The sequence below is a fragment of the Stigmatopora argus genome, chromosome 3, assembly GCF_051989625.1.
Source record: "Stigmatopora argus isolate UIUO_Sarg chromosome 3, RoL_Sarg_1.0, whole genome shotgun sequence".
NCBI lineage: Eukaryota > Metazoa > Chordata > Actinopteri > Syngnathiformes > Syngnathidae > Stigmatopora > Stigmatopora argus.
This window is the reverse complement of record NC_135389.1, coordinates 5685369-5698585: the sequence shown is the minus strand read 5'-3', so window position 1 is coordinate 5698585 and position 13217 is coordinate 5685369. Positions and strand designations below refer to the sequence as shown.

Below are 13217 nucleotides of genomic sequence, written 5' to 3'. Positions count from 1 at the left end.
GGCAGAGATGTCGTCGGCAGGGCAAACCTTACAAACACCGTACGACTCAATACCTTCATTATAGTTAACACCCATGCTTAAGAAGATCTTGAATGTATCCAAGACTTTGTCTTACCAAGATTTCTGACCGTGAGAAATTGATTCTTGGGAGAGTATAAATTCTTTGCACATGAGGGCTAGCACCCTTGGTCCTCATATTCCCAACTGCATGAGTGACTACTTGTCTGAAATGCCATGGATAATGTCTGAATGCAGAAATGCTTTGAGTATCGTGACTTAACCTAAAGGTGCATTGTATTGAACACAGATTCCATTCATTCTCTTAGGACAATGCATAACTTTCACAAACATTAAGGACTCCACATCTGAATTTCTAGCAGACCCTTAGACCAAGGAAAAATGACACATTTCCCCCAGTTTCCAATTGCTACTTCACAGTGCCTTCATTACTGTAAGAGACAAGTCTTTAGAAGCATGTTTGTGTTTTCGTGAAATTTAGAAGAACTGGACATTGAATGTTCGGTGTAACATTGAAGAAATTTGACCAATGTCATTGCTTCAATGGACATCCTTCAAGAAAGTGACCAGACAGGTAGGAACTATAATAAGGGGAATTAGCTCAAGTGGTAGAGCGCTCGCTTAGCATGTGGGAGTCAGTGGGATCGATGCCCACATTCTCCATCTGAAATCTGCTTTTGTTTACCTGATTAAGGCACCAAGTCTAATGTGGTTTAAATTTATATTTCTGAAAAGACTCGAAGCCAATGTCATTTTGCAGGAATTGAGTAGTCCCATTGTGTATGCATTTTAAGTATTTTGGCTACAAAGGAGCAAAGTAAAATTCATGAGTGAAAGTACAACTCGTGATTCTTAAGTGTAGGTAGGTCCTTTTCTAACCTAGTGTTATGTTGTCAAGGATCAAACTTCAACCATGCAAACTGGCAGAGAAAGACATTACAGCAAATTCACGATGAGGGTGCGAATAGAACCCATGCGTGTAGAACACAATGGATTAGCAGTCCATCACCTTAGCGTCACGGTCCCCTCATCGCCAATGTGCTGAGGTACGTGGGAATCAATGGGACTGACATATTGCCCCCTAGTTAGTAAAATATAATATCTTTTTTTCTGATCCAGGCATATATAGCATGTGGGGGAATTAGCTCAAGTGGTAGAGCGCTCGCTTTGCATGTGAGAGGCAGTGGGATCGATGCCCACATTCTGCAAACAGCTCCATCTTGTCATCCAGTGGATGTTTTAGCAAGCTTGCTTTTTATGAAAAGATTATTTGAAATGTGTTGTCTTAATTTATCTTTCATTCATTTTAAACACTGCTTATTCTGTTCAGGGTCGCCTGGTGCTTGAGCCTATCCCAGCAGACTTTGTCCGATGACAAACTATACCCTAAACTCGTGACTAGACTAAACCTTACCAGTCGTTGGGCATTCATGACTCTTATTTCTGAAAACATTCAAAGACACAATGTTTTGCAAGAGTTATGTTGCCCCATTTAGTAGCCATTGTTTTTATGGTGGGCAGATTGGACCAGACTCAATACCTTCATTATAGTTAACACCCATGCTTAAGAAGATCTTGAATGTATCCAAGACTTTGTCTTACCAAGATTTCTGACCTTGAGGAATTGATTCTTGGGAGAGTATAAATTCTTTGCACATGAGGGCTAGCACCCTTGGTCCTCATATTCCCAACTACATGAGTGTCTACTTGTCTGAAATGCCATGGATAATGTCTGAATGCAGAAACGCTTTGAGTATCGTGACTTAACCTAAAGGTGCATTGTATTGAACACAGGTTCAATTCATTCTCTTAGGACAATGCACAACTTCCACAAACATTAAGGACTCCACATCTGAATTTCTAACAGACCCTTAGACCAAGGAAAAATGACACATTTCCCCCAGTTTCCAATTGCTACTTCACAGTGCCTTCATTACTGTAGGAGACAAGTCTTTAGAAGAATGTTTGTGTTTTCGTGAAATTTAGAAGAACTGGACATTTAATGTTTGGTGTAACATTGAAGAAATTTGACCAATGTCATTGCTTCTATGGACATCCTTCAAGAAAGTGACCAGACAGGTCGGATATATTATAAGGGGAATTAGCTCAAGTGGTAGAGTGCTCGATTAACATGTGAGAGGCAGTGGGATAGATGCCCACATTCGCCATCTGAAATCTACTGTTGTTTGCCTGATTAAGGCACCAAGTCTAATGTGGTTTAAATTTATATCTCTGAAAAGACTTGAAGCCAATGTCATTTTGCAGGAATTTAGTAGTCCCATTGTGTATGCATTTTAAGTATTTTGGCTCAGTGGAGCAGAGTAAAATTCATGAGTACAACTCGTGATTCTTAAGTGTAGGTAGGTCCTTTTCTAACCTAGTGTTATGTTGTCAAGGATCAAACTTCAACCATGCAAACTGGCAGAGAAAGACATTACAGCAAATTCACGATGAGGATGGGAATAGAACCCATGCGTGTAGAACACAATGGATTAGCAGTCCATCACCTTAGCCTCTCGGTCCCCTCATCGCCAATGTGCTGAGGTACGTGGGAATCAATGGGACTGACATATTGCCCCCTAGTTAGTAAAATATAATATATTTTTTCTGATCCAGGTATTCATAGCATGAGGGGGAATTAGCTCAAGTGGTAGAGTGCCCGCTTTGCATGTGAGAGGCAGTTGGATCGATGCCCACATTCTCCAAACAGCTCCATCTTGTCATCCCGTGGATGTTTTAGCAAGCTTGCTTTTTATGAAAAGATTATTTGAAATGCGTTGTCTTAATTTATCTTTCATTCATTTTAAGCACTGCTTATTCTGTTCAGGGTCGCCTGGTGCTTGAGCCTATCCCAGCAGACTTTGTCCGATGACAAACTATACCCTAAACTCGTGACTAGACTAAACCTTACCAGTCGTTGGGCATTCATGACTCTTATTTCTGAAAACATTCAAAGACACAATGTTTTGCAAGAGTTATGTTACCCCATTTAGTAGCCATTGTTTTTATGGTGGGCAGATTGGACCAGACTCAATACCTTCATTATAGTTAACACCCATGCTTAAGAAGATCTTGAATGTATCCAAGACTTTGTCTTACCAAGATTTCTGACCGTGAGAAATTGATTCTTGGGAGAGTATAAATTCTTTGCACATGAGGGCTAGCACCCTTGGTCCTCATATTCCCAACTGCATGAGTGACTACTTGTCTGAAATGCCATGTGTAATGTCTGAATGCAGAAACGCTTTGAGTATCGTGACTTAACCTAAAGGTGCATTGTATTGAACACACAGGTTCCATTCATTCTCTTAGGACAATGCATAACTTTCACAAACATTAAGGACTCCACATCTGAATTTCTAGCAGACCCTTAGACCAAGGAAAAATGACACATTTCCCCCAGTTTCCAATTGCTACTTCACAGTGCCTTCATTACTGTAAGAGACAAGTCTTTAGAAGCATGTTTGTGTTTTCGTGAAATTTAGAAGAACTGGACATTGAATGTTCGGTGTAACATTGAAGAAATTTGACCAATGTCATTGCTTCAATGGACATCCTTCAAGAAAGTGACCAGACCAGTAGGAACTATTATAAGGGGAATTAGCTCAAGTGGTAGAGTGCTCGCTTAGCATGTGAGAGGCAGTGGGATCGATGCCCACATTCTCCATCAGAAATCTACTGTTGTTTGCCTGATTAAGCACCAAGTCTAATGTGGTTTAAATTTATATCTCTGAAAAGACTCGAAGCCAATGTCATTTTGCAGGAATTTAGTAGTCCCATTGTGTATGCATTTTAAGTATTTTGGCTCAGTGGAGCAGAGTAAAATTCATGAGTACAACTCGTGATTCTTAAGTGTAGGTAGGTCCTTTTCTAACCTAGTGTTATGTTGTCAAGGATCAAACTTCAACCATGCAAACTGGCAGAGAAAGACATTACAGCAAATTCACGATGAGGATGGGAATAGAACCCATGCGTGTAGAACACAATGGATTAGCAGTCCATCACCTTAGCCTCTCGGTCCCCTCATCGCCAATGTGCTGAGGTACGTGGGAATCAATGGGACTGACATATTGCCCCCTAGTTAGTAAAATATAATATATTTTTTCTGATCCAGGCATTCATAGCATGAGGGGGAATTAGCTCAAGTGGTAGAGCGCTCGCTTTGCATGTGAGAGGCAGTGGGATCGACGCCCACATTCTCCATACAGCTCCATCTCGTCATCCCGTGGATGTTTTAGCAAGCTTGCTTTTTATGAAAAGATTATTTGAAATGGGTTGTCTAAATTTATCTTTCATTCATTTTTTAACACTGCTTATTCTGTTCAGGGTCGCATGGTGCTTGAGCCTATCCCAGCAGACTTTGTACGATGACAAACTATACCCTAAACTCGTGACTAGACTAAACCTTACCAGTCGTTGGGCATTCATGACTCTTATTTCTGAAAACATTCAAAGACACAATGTTTTGCAAGAGTTATGTTGCCCCATTTAGTAGCCATTGTTTTTATGGTGGGCAGATTGGACCAGACTCAATACCTTCATTATAGTTAACACCCATGCTTAAGAAGATCTTGAATGTATCCAAGACTTTGTCTTAACCAGATTTCTGACCTTGAGGAATTGATTCTTGGGAGAGTATAAATTCTTTGCACATGAGGGCTAGCACCCTTTGTCCTCATATTCCTAACTACATGAGTGACTACTTTTCTGAAATGCCATGGATAATGTCTGAATGCAGAAACGCTTTGAGTATCGTGACTGAACCTAAAGGTGCATTGTATTGAACACACAGGTTCCATTCATTCTCTTAGGACAATGCATAACTTCCACAAACATTAAGGACTCCACATCTGAATTTCTAGCAGACCCTTAGACCAAGGAAAAATGACACATTTCCCCCAGTTTCCAATTGCTACTTCACAGTGCCTTCATTACTGTAAGAGACAAGTCTTTAGAAGCATGTTTGTGTTTTCGTGAAATTTAGAAGAACTGGACATTGAATGTTTGGTGTAACATTGAAGAAATTTGACCAATGTCATTGCTTCAATGGACATCCTTCAAGAAAGTGACCAGACAGGTAGGAATTATTATAAGGGGAATTAGCTCAAGTGGTAGAGCGCTCGCTTAGCATGTGAGAGGCAGTGGGATCGATGCCCACATTCTCCATCTGAAATCTACTGTTGTTTGCCTGATTAAGGCACCAAGTCTAATGTGGTTTAAATTTATATCTCTGAAAAGACTTGAAGCCAATGTCATTTTGCAGGAATTTAGTAGTCCCATTGTGTATGCATTTTAAGTATTTTGGCTCAGTGGAGCAGAGTAAAATTCATGAGTGAAAGTACAACTCGTGATTCTTAAGTGTAGGTAGGTCCTTTTCTATCCTAGTGTTATGTTGTCAAGGATCAAACTTCAACCATGCAAACTGGCAGAGAAAGACATTACAGCAAATTCACGATGAGGATGGGAATAGAACCCATGTGTGTAGAACACAATGGATTAGCAGTCCATCACCTTAGCCTCTCGGTCCCCTCAACGCCAATGTGCTGAGGTACGTGGGAATCAATGGGACTGACATATTGCCCCCTAGTTAGTCAAATATAATATATTTTTTTCTGATCCATGCATTCATAGCATGAGGGGGAATTAGCTCAAGTGGTAGAGCGCTTGCTTTGCATGTGAGAGGCAGTGGGATCCATGCCCACATTCTCCAAACAGCTCCATCTCGTCATCCCGTGGATGTTTTAGCAAGCTTGCTTTTTATGAAAAGATTATTTGAAATGGGTTGTCTAAATTTATCTTTCATTCATTTTTTAACACTGCTTATTCTGTTCAGGGTCGCATGGTGCTTGAGCCTATCCCAGCAGACTTTGTACGATGACAAACTATACCCTAAACTCGTGACTAGACTAAACCTTACCAGTCGTTGGGCATTCATGACTCTTATTTCTGAAAACATTCAAAGACACAATGTTTTGCAAGAGTTATGTTGCCCCATTTAGTAGCTATTGTTTTTATGGTGGGCAGATTGGACCAGACTCAATACCTTCATTATAGTTAACACCCATGCTTAAGAAGATCTTGAATGTATCCAAGACTTTGTCTTACCACAATTTCTGACCTTGAGGAATGATTCTTGGGAGAGTATAAATTCTTTGCACATGAGGGCTAGCACCCTTTGTCCTCATATTCCTAACTACATGAGTGACTACTTTTCTGAAATGCCATGGATAATGTCTGAATGCAGAAACGCTTTGAGTATCGTGACTTAACCTAAAGGTGAATTGTATTGAACACACAGGTTCCATTCATTCTCTTAGGACAATGCATAACTTCCACAAACATTAAGGACTCCACATCTGAATTTCTAGCAGACCCTTAGACCAAGGAAAAATGACACATTTCCCCCAGTTTCCAATTGCTACTTCACAGTGCCTTCATTACTGTAAGAGACAAGTCTTTAGAAGCATGTTTGTGTTTTCGTGAAATTTAGAAGAACTGGACATTGAATGTTTGGTGTAACATTGAAGAAATTTGACCAATGTCATTGCTTCAATGGACATCCTTCAAGAAAGTGACCAGACAGGTAGGAACTATTATGAGGGGAATTAGCTCAAGTGGTAGAGCGCTCGCTTAGCATGTGAGAGGCAGTGGGATCGATGCCCACATTCTCCATCTGAAATCTACTGTTGTTTGCCTGATTAAGGCACCAAGTCTAATGTGGTTTAAATTTATATCTCTGAAAAGACTTGAAGCCAATGTCATTTTGCAGGAATTTAGTAGTCCCATTGTGTATGCATTTTAAGTATTTTGGCTCAGTGGAGCAGAGTAAAATTCATGAGTGAAAGTACAACTCGTGATTCTTAAGTGTAGGTAGGTCCTTTTCTAACCTAGTGTTATGTTGTCAAGGATCAAACTTCAACCATGAAAACTGGCAGAGAAAGACATTACAGCAAATTCACGATGAGGATGGGAATAGAACCCATGCGTGTAGAACACAATCGATTAGCAGTCCATCACCTTAGCCTCTCGGTCCCCTCATCGCCAATGTGCTGAGGTACGTGGGAATCAATGGGACTGACATATTGCCCCCTAGTTAGTCAAATATAATATATTTTTTTCTGATCCATGCATTCATAGCATGAGGGGGAATTAGCTCAAGTGGTAGAGCGCTCGCTTTGCATGTGAGAGGCAGTGGGATCAATGCCCACATTCTCCAAACAGCTCCATCTCGTCATCCCGTGGATGTTTTAGCAAGCTTGCTTTTTATGAAAAGATTATTTGAAATGGGTTGTCTAAATTTACCTTTCATTCATTTTTTAACACTGCTTATTCTGTTCAGGGTCGCATGGTGCTTGAGCCTATCCCAGCAGACTTTGTCCGATGACAAACTATACCCTAAACTCGTGAGTAGACTAAACCTTACCAGTCGTTGGGCATTCATGACTCTTATTTCTGAAAACATTCAAAGACACAATGTTTTGCAAGAGTTATGTTGCCCCATTTAGTAGCCATTGTTTTAATGGTGGGCAGATTGGACCAGACTCAATACCTTCATTATAGTTAACACCCATGCTTAAGAAGATCTTGAATGTATCCAAGACTTTGTCTTACCACGATTTCTGACCTTGAGGAATTGATTCTTGGGAGAGTCTAAATTCTTTGCACATGAGGGCTAGCACCCTTGGTCCTCATATTCCCAACTACATGAGTGTCTACTTGTCTGAAATGCCATGGATAATGTCTGAATGCAGAAACGCTTTGAGTATCGTGACTTAACCTAAAGGTGCATTGTATTGAACACACAGGTTCCATTCATTCTCTTAGGACAATGCATAACTTCCACAAACATTAAGGACTCCACGTCTGAATTTCTAGCAGACCCTTAGACCAAGGAAAAATTACACATTTCCCCCAGCTTCCAATTGCTACTTCACAGTGCCTTCATTACTGTAAGAGACAAGTCTTTAGAAGCATGTTTGTGTTTTCGTGAAATTTAGTAGAACTAGACATTGAATGTTTGGTGTAACATTGAAGAAATTTGACCAATGTCATTGCTTCAATGGACATCCTTCAAGAAAGTGACCAGACAGGTAGGAACTATTATAAGGGGAATTAGCTCAAGTGGTAGAGCGCTCGCTTAGCATGTGGGAGGCAGTGGGATCGATGCCCACATTCTCCATCTGAAATCTACTGTTGTTTGCCTGATTAAGGCACCAAGTCTAATGCGGTTTAAATTTATATTTCTGAAAAGACTCGAAGCCAATGTCATTTTGCAGGAATTTAGTAGTCCCATTGTGTATGCATTTTAAGTATTTTGGCTCAGTGGAGCAGAGTAAAATTCATGAGTACAACTCGTGATTCTTAAGTGTAGGTAGGTCCTTTTCTAACCTAGTGTTATGTTGTCAAGGATCAAACTTCAACCATGCAAACTGGCAGAGAAAGACATTACAGCAAATTCACGATGAGGATGGGAATAGAACCCATGCGTGTAGAACACAATGGATTAGCAGTCCATCACCTTAGCCTCTCGGTCCCCTCATCGCCAATGTGCTGAGGTACGTGGGAATCAATGGGACTGACATATTGCCCCCTAGTTAGTCAAATATAATATATTTTTTTCTGATCCATGCATTCATAGCATGAGGGGGAATTAGCTCAAGTGGTAGAGCGCTTGCTTTGCATGTGAGAGGCAGTGGGATCCATGCCCACATTCTCCAAACAGCTCCATCTCGTCATCCCGTGGATGTTTTAGCAAGCTTGCTTTTTATGAAAAGATTATTTGAAATGGGTTGTCTAAATTTATCTTTCATTCATTTTTTAACACTGCTTATTCTGTTCAGGGTCGCATGGTGCTTGAGCCTATCCCAGCAGACTTTGTACGATGACAAACTATACCCTAAACTCGTGACTAGACTAAACCTTACCAGTCGTTGGGCATTCATGACTCTTATTTCTGAAAACATTCAAAGACACAATGTTTTGCAAGAGTTATGTTGCCCCATTTAGTAGCTATTGTTTTTATGGTGGGCAGATTGGACCAGACTCAATACCTTCATTATAGTTAACACCCATGCTTAAGAAGATCTTGAATGTATCCAAGACTTTGTCTTACCACGATCTCTGACCTTGAGGAATGATTCTTGGGAGAGTATAAATTCTTTGCACATGAGGGCTAGCACCCTTTGTCCTCATATTCCTAACTACATGAGTGACTACTTTTCTGAAATGCCATGGATAATGTCTGAATGCAGAAACGCTTTGAGTATCGTGACTTAACCTAAAGGTGCATTGTATTGAACACACAGGTTCCATTCATTCTCTTAGGACAATGCATAACTTCCACAAACATTAAGGACTCCACATCTGAATTTCTAGCAGACCCTTAGACCAAGGAAAAATGACACATTTCCCCCAGTTTCCAATTGCTACTTCACAGTGCCTTCATTACTGTAAGAGACAAGTCTTTAGAAGCATGTTTGTGTTTTCGTGAAATTTAGAAGAACTGGACATTGAATGTTTGGTGTAACATTGAAGAAATTTGACCAATGTCATTGCTTCAATGGACATCCTTCAAGAAAGTGACCAGACCGGTAGGAACTATTATAAGGGGAATTAGCTCAAGTGGTAGAGCGCTCGCTTAGCATGTGAGAGGCAGTGGGATCGATGCCCACATTCTCCATCTGAAATCTACTGTTGTTTGCCTGATTAAGGCACCAAGTCTAATGTGGTTTAAATTTATATCTCTGAAAAGACTTGAAGCCAATGTCATTTTGCAGGAATTTAGTAGTCCCATTGTGTATGCATTTTAAGTATTTTGGCTCAGTGGAGCAGAGTAAAATTCATGAGTGAAAGTACAACTCGTGATTCTTAAGTGTAGGTAGGTCCTTTTCTATCCTAGTGTTATGTTGTCAAGGATCAAACTTCAACCATGCAAACTGGCAGAGAAAGACATTACAGCAAATTCACGATGAGGATGGGAATAGAACCCATGCGTGTAGAACACAATGGATTAGCAGTCCATCACCTTAGCCTCTCGGTCCCCTCATCGCCAATGTGCTGAGGTACGTGGGAATCAATGGGACTTACATATTGCCCCCTAGTTAGTTAAATATAATATATTTTTTCTGATCCTAGCATTCATAGCATGAGGGGGAATTAGCTCAAGTGGTAGAGCGCTCGCTTTGCATGTGAGAGGCAGTGGGATCGACGCCCACATTCTCCATACAGCTCCATCTCGTCATCCCGTGGATGTTTTAGCAAGCTTGCTTTTTATGAAAAGATTATTTGAAATGGGTTGTCTAAATTTATCTTTCATTCATTTTTTAACACTGCTTATTCTGTTCAGGGTCGCATGGTGCTTGAGCCTATCCCAGCAGACTTTGTACGATGACAAACTATACCCTAAACTCGTGACTAGACTAAACCTTACCAGTCGTTGGGCATTCATGACTCTTATTTCTGAAAACATTCAAAGACACAATGTTTTGCAAGAGTTATGTTGCCCCATTTAGTAGCCATTGTTTTTATGGTGGGCAGATTGGACCAGACTCAATACCTTCATTATAGTTAACACCCATGCTTAAGAAGATCTTGAATGTATCCAAGACTTTGTCTTAACAAGATTTCTGATCGTGAGGAATTGATTCTTGGGAGAGTATAAATTCTTTGCACATGAGGGCTAGCACCCTTTGTCCTCATATTCCTAACTACATGAGTGACTACTTTTCTGAAATGCCATGGATAATGTCTGAATGCAGAAACGCTTTGAGTATCGTGACTTAACCTAAAGGTGCATTGTATTGAACACACAGGTTCCATTCATTCTCTTAGGACAATGCATAACTTCCACAAACATTAAGGACTCCACGTCTGAATTTCTAGCAGACCCTTAGACCAAGGAAAAATTACACATTTCCCCCAGCTTCCAATTGCTACTTCACAGTGCCTTCATTACTGTAAGAGACAAGTCTTTAGAAGCATGTTTGTGTTTTTGTGAAATTTAGTAGAACTAGACATTGAATGTTTGGTGTAACATTGAAGAAATTTGACCAATGTCATTGCTTCAATGGACATCCTTCAAGAAAGTGACCAGACAGGTAGGAACTATTATAAGGGGAATTAGCTCAAGTGGTAGAGCGCTCGCTTAGCATGTGGGAGGCAGTGGGATCGATGCCCACATTCTCCATCTGAAATCTACTGTTGTTTGCCTGATTAAGGCACCAAGTCTAATGCGGTTTAAATTTATATTTCTGAAAAGACTCGAAGCCAATGTCATTTTGCAGGAATTTAGTAGTCCCATTGTGTATGCATTTTAAGTATTTTGGCTCAGTGGAGCAGAGTAAAATTCATGAGTACAACTCGTGATTCTTAAGTGTAGGTAGGTCCTTTTCTAACCTAGTGTTATGTTGTCAAGGATCAAACTTCAACCATGCAAACTGGCAGAGAAAGACATTACAGCAAATTCACGATGAGGATGGGAATAGAACCCATGCGTGTAGAACACAATGGATTAGCAGTCCATCACCTTAGCCTCTCGGTCCCCTCATCGCCAATGTGCTGAGGTACGTGGGAATCAATGGGACTGACATATTGCCCCCTAGTTAGTCAAATATAATATATTTTTTTCTGATCCATGCATTCATAGCATGAGGGGGAATTAGCTCAAGTGGTAGAGCGCTCGCTTTGCATGTGAGAGGCAGTGGGATCAATGCCCACATTCTCCAAACAGCTCCATCTCGTCATCCCGTGGATGTTTTAGCAAGCTTGCTTTTTATGAAAAGATTATTTGAAATGGGTTGTCTAAATTTACCTTTCATTCATTTTTTAACACTGCTTATTCTGTTCAGGGTCGCATGGTGCTTGAGCCTATCCCAGCAGACTTTGTCCGATGACAAACTATACCCTAAACCCGTGAGTAGACTAAACCTTACCAGTCGTTGGGCATTCATGACTCTTATTTCTGAAAACATTCAAAGACACAATGTTTTGCAAGAGTTATGTTGCCCCATTTAGTAGCCATTGTTTTTATGGTGGGCAGATTGGACCAGACTCAATACCTTCATTATAGTTAACACCCATGCTTAAGAAGATCTTGAATGTATCCAAGACTTTGTCTTACCACGATTTCTGACCTTGAGGAATTGATTCTTGGGAGAGTATAAATTCTTTGCACATGAGGGCTAGCACCCTTTGTCCTCATATTCCTAACTACCTGAGTGACTACTTTTCTGAAATGCCATGGATAATGTCTGAATGCAGAAACGCTTTGAGTATCGTGACTGAACCTAAAGGTGCATTGTATTGAACACACAGGTTCCATTCATTCTCTTAGGACAATGCATAACTTCCACAAACATTAAGGACTCCACATCTGAATTTCTAGCAGACCCTTAGACCAAGGAAAAATGACACATTTCCCCCAGTTTCCAATTGCTACTTCACAGTGCCTTCATTACTGTAAGAGACAAGTCTTTAGAAGCATGTTTGTGTTTTCGTGAAATTTAGAAGAACTGGACATTGAATGTTTGGTGTAACATTGAAGAAATTTGACCAATGTCATTGCTTCAATGGACATCCTTCAAGAAAGTGACCAGACAGGTAGGGACTATTATAAGGGGAATTAGCTCAAGTGGTAGAGCGCTCGCTTAGCATGTGAGAGGCAGTGGGATCGATGCCCACATTCTCCATCTGAAATCTACTGTTGTTTGCCTGATTAAGGCACCAAGTCTAATGTGGTTTAAATTTATATCTCTGAAAAGACTTGAAGCCAATGTCATTTTGCAGGAATTTAGTAGTCCCATTGTGTATGCATTTTAAGTATTTTGGCTCAGTGGAGCAGAGTAAAATTCATGAGTGAAAGTACAACTCGTGATTCTTAAGTGTAGGTAGGTCCTTTTCTATCCTAGTGTTATGTTGTCAAGGATCAAACTTCAACCATGCAAACTGGCAGAGAAAGACATTACAGCAAATTCACGATGAGGATGGGAATAGAACCCATGCGTGTAGAACACAATGGATTAGCAGTCCATCACCTTAGCGTCACGGTCCCCTCATCGCCAATGTGCTGAGGTACGTGGGAATCAATGGGACTGACATTTTGCCCCCTAGTTAGTAAAATATAATATCTTTTTTTCTGATCCAGGTATTCATAGCACGAGCGGGAATTAGCTCAAGTGGTAGAGTGCTTGCTTTGCATGTGA

General features: G+C 40.5%; 1 protein-coding gene and 4 non-coding genes across 9 annotated transcripts in view; all 5 read left to right on the top strand.

Moving 5' to 3' along the window:
- dnaaf4 (dynein axonemal assembly factor 4) overlaps positions 1-13217 on the top strand; it is a 119499-nt gene that overhangs the window by 19162 nt on the left and 87120 nt on the right. The gene's annotated exons all lie outside the window — the stretch shown is intronic.
- Positions 5112-5184, top strand: trnaa-agc (transfer RNA alanine (anticodon AGC)). Its single transcript has one exon. It is a non-coding gene; the product is annotated as a tRNA-Ala (tRNA).
- On the top strand, positions 6618-6690 carry trnaa-agc (transfer RNA alanine (anticodon AGC)). Its single transcript has one exon. It is a non-coding gene; the product is annotated as a tRNA-Ala (tRNA).
- On the top strand, positions 9625-9697 carry trnaa-agc (transfer RNA alanine (anticodon AGC)). Its single transcript has one exon. It is a non-coding gene; the product is annotated as a tRNA-Ala (tRNA).
- On the top strand, positions 12632-12704 carry trnaa-agc (transfer RNA alanine (anticodon AGC)). The gene has a single exon. It is a non-coding gene; the product is annotated as a tRNA-Ala (tRNA).